Source organism: Gavialis gangeticus, unplaced genomic scaffold, assembly GCF_001723915.1.
Source record: "Gavialis gangeticus isolate Ggan-Ray unplaced genomic scaffold, GavGan_comp1, whole genome shotgun sequence".
In the NCBI taxonomy this organism is placed as follows: Eukaryota; Metazoa; Chordata; order Crocodylia; family Gavialidae; genus Gavialis; species Gavialis gangeticus.
This window is the reverse complement of record NW_017729019.1, coordinates 11,393,366-11,396,869: the sequence shown is the minus strand read 5'-3', so window position 1 is coordinate 11,396,869 and position 3,504 is coordinate 11,393,366. Positions and strand designations below refer to the sequence as shown.

The following is a 3,504-nucleotide window of genomic DNA, read 5'->3' as shown; positions in this document are numbered from 1 at the left end:
TTAAGTGCCTTCATAGTCAGAAAGCCCCTCCTAATCTCCATCCTAACATTTCCCATTTGAGGCCACTAGGCTATAATATAAAATAATAACCTAGTCTGGGTTTAAAAACAACTACTGAACTGTTCCTCAAGTGAAAATATACCCCAAGGCCTTCTGCAGCCCTCTACACCAGCTCAGGCCCAAGTAGGAGGGTTTATATGGTAGTCAGATGCTATGAGGCAGCACTGTGTACTAGAGCATGTTTCACCCTAGATGAATTGCCGATTAAGGGAAAAATCTCTCTGAAGGAGTTAGAAAGACCAGATCAGCAGGAAGATTATTTCTCCCCCTTCATCAGTAATACATGAGTCATAAACCAAATGCTTGGCCAAAAGAAGGGGAGAGAGAGGGTGGAGAAAGCTGATCATATTTGAACTCCTACTTACTAAAATGAACTCTCAAACATGCTCTACTCTTCTCCAGATAAGACAGCCAAAACAGCAGGAAATGATACTTCGGGGTGGTGACTAATGCTTCAAGTACATATCAAATGGGTAGTATTACATAGACATGACTGCATCTTAACAGATTAACAAACTGAACCAATCCTGTCCACTGAAATTATTCAAACAATGCGCAGGCTGCTGGAAATATTGTTCTAAGAATTCAGAGAGTTTACTCTGCAGCAGGCACCAGGCTAAATATTTACTTGAGTCCAGGTTTTTGTTCTCCCCTGAACAAAGAAAAAATTCCATTCTTCAAGAAAGAAGGGCGCTGCTTAGAGCCAAAGAGTCACTTGGCTGCAGAGATTTCCCACTCCTGCACTGCACACACTTATCTGGAAAGGGACATGAGTCAAACTTGGTTGTGATGGCTCAGAAGAGGGGAGTGAGGCCAATGCTCCCGCTGCTTTCACATTTTGTTTTGAACAAACTTTGCACTCTGATATTCATAAACTCTAGGAGAGTCCAGCAAATCTGGACCTTGTCCCCCCACTCTAAGCCATGAGAGACAAAAATGCACTACAATGATCAGAAATAGGTCCTCAATCCCAATCACTTTGTTTCTTGCCAGTGCTTCCTGTAGGTTTATAAGAAAGGTTATACGTGAACTGTCCATTACTCACCTCAGTTAACACGTGCATCTCAGATTTGTGTTGACCTTACTCAGCGTATTACATATTCCCCATTTTTACAATATGTAAATGAACCTAATGCCATAGTGTACAGTTAAATTCCCTCCAGGCAGACTGGTGGATGTCACCACTTGCTACTAACCCTGTCCCCACCATTTCAAACAACTTGCATTTTGAGAGATGCAAATACAGTAACTGTTACTGCCAGGGAATCCAGGAGAATGTCAGCGCGAATACTTCCAATTTACATTGCAGTTTTCTGGTTAATCGTAATGTGTGGAGACAGCAGCATGGCCATGCAGCAGCACAAGCCAGAGATCCTCTGGAGCCAAGTGGCTCATCGGGTTCACGCGGCTCAAGCACACCAGCCTCTGTGGCCAACAGCGCCCAAGGGAGTGATGCGATCCAGCCAGCATCACATCTGGCTGCCTCTGCCCAGCCTGAATGACTGAATCCAGTTAAAGCATGGGAAGGTCTTCAAACCGGAGCAGGGCTTGAATTCATACCTCCAGAGCTGCAGCAAGACACCTTAACCAGTCTGCTGCCAAGCAGGTCCCTGGGATCAGGGCTGCTGCAGTGAAGATCTGGCCCACGCGCTGTGTCAACCGCAGACTCAATTACAGTGGTTTTATGTCGATGTACAAAAAGGACTTTACTCTGAGAAGGAAAGCCAGTTATCTACAGACAGCCATGCCACACACTGACCGTACTGCTGAGGCTCACCAGCATGTGGTATCGTGCTCGTCCATCCTGCCGTGAGGCTCCGGGCAAGTTGCACTTCATCTGGAGAAACGGGGGCAGAGAAGTAAAAACAGGGAGCAAAGCTGCCACCTGCACTAAGCTGCACCATTTTTAGTCAATTTAAGTCTCAGTGAGACTGAGAAGCTGCTCATAGACTTTTCTCTCCCATCTGTGGTACTTCTGCAGAAAATAACCTGTAAGTCATCGACACATGAACACGCTTTTCCTGTTACCTGGAAATAGACTCATCACCCAACAGTGAACAGGAAGGGCCTCGTACTCTCACAACTACTGGCACCTGGGGCAAGCCGCCTCCGTTTCTAGCTGCAGCAAAGGCTCCCTCCGACATCCAAACAGTTCAGTTGATCTCCGTATGTCTGGACTGCTTCTGGTTCATCCCATTGTAAACTGTGAGGCAGAGACTCTCATTAAATGCCTCGGGGCAAGCTGAGTAGCCCAGGTGCTCGCACACAATAAGCAAGAAGTCAGGGGACAAGATCCTTTCCTAAGCAAGGGTGCAGCATGTTGCAAACTGGTCTTAAGTAGCCTGAATGAGCATGCCATTGGGGTATGGTCACAGGCCAAGGTCAGACAGATTTCCCATGGCTATTTTCCCAGAGGAGACAGCATCTCTTTATATCATTAACCACTCTCAGGCTCCCAAACAGCTTCCCTTTGAAGCTTGCTCAGGCGTTGGAAACTTATATAAAAAAGAGATTAGGGAAGCAGCAGTTCCCCTGCTGTGTTAACAACACAGGGAGCTTCCCCAAACTCCTCTCCCTGGCCTGGGTAGGCTGTGTTCCCCACGGCAGCTTCACCTCGCCCTCCGTGGCCATGGGGAAGTTTCTGAATCCTGTCTGCTTCATCTGCAAGCACCACCTGTAACCCTATGAGACGATGCCTGTCCAAGCCAGAGGCAGACCTTTGGGTAAGACTTTGCTCACGCCTTCACAGGGATGCAGGTCCCTCAAAACTAAGGCATTTTCTTCAGCCTAGCCCACACGCTAAGTCTTCATTGTTACTGCTGCCCACGCTAGCCGATTCCAACTAGTGCGGCTCCAACGGTTGGCAGGACTCCCCCTTTCACTCTCTGTCCCTTGTCCCTCCAACACTGCAGTGCTTGCTTTGAAGCGCAGAAAGACACATTAAGCTAACCAGAACACTCCTACAGGATCTTCCTTCTTGATACCATTCCCTATGCACAGAGACTCATTCCTTTCTTCTTTAAAAACCCTTTTAATAACCTGCTGTCAGGGCTCTCGCTATGTGGATGCTGACAGATTAAACGCTCCAGGTCTTTTGCTTTTCTGAGTCAGGAAGACAAGACCTCTGCCCTGAGGAAACCATCTTCTGTTCTCAAAAAATCCTTTTGGAAAGCATTCATTCAGTAGTTAAATATTATTAACCCTGAAAAAGTTTGGAGGAAATTAAATAATAACGGATGCAATGAGGATCTCTCATTTGCAAATAACACAGACACAAGTTTAATTAAACTGGCTCTGAGAAACTTGCTCTACACCCAGGGTCCAGCAGGGTGTTGGAATATGCCCTGGGGTCCAACTCAGTTTCCCCTTTCTCCATGAGTCTTTTGCACAACACAGAAGTGTCTTTGACATATATATATATATATATATATATATATATATATA

General features: G+C 46.2%; 1 protein-coding gene across 5 annotated transcripts in view; it reads right to left on the bottom strand.

The window, feature by feature from the left end:
• The window catches only part of RAP1A (RAP1A, member of RAS oncogene family), a 71,623-nt gene that overhangs the window by 46,877 nt on the left and 21,242 nt on the right, over positions 1-3,504 (bottom strand). The window lies entirely within an intron of this gene.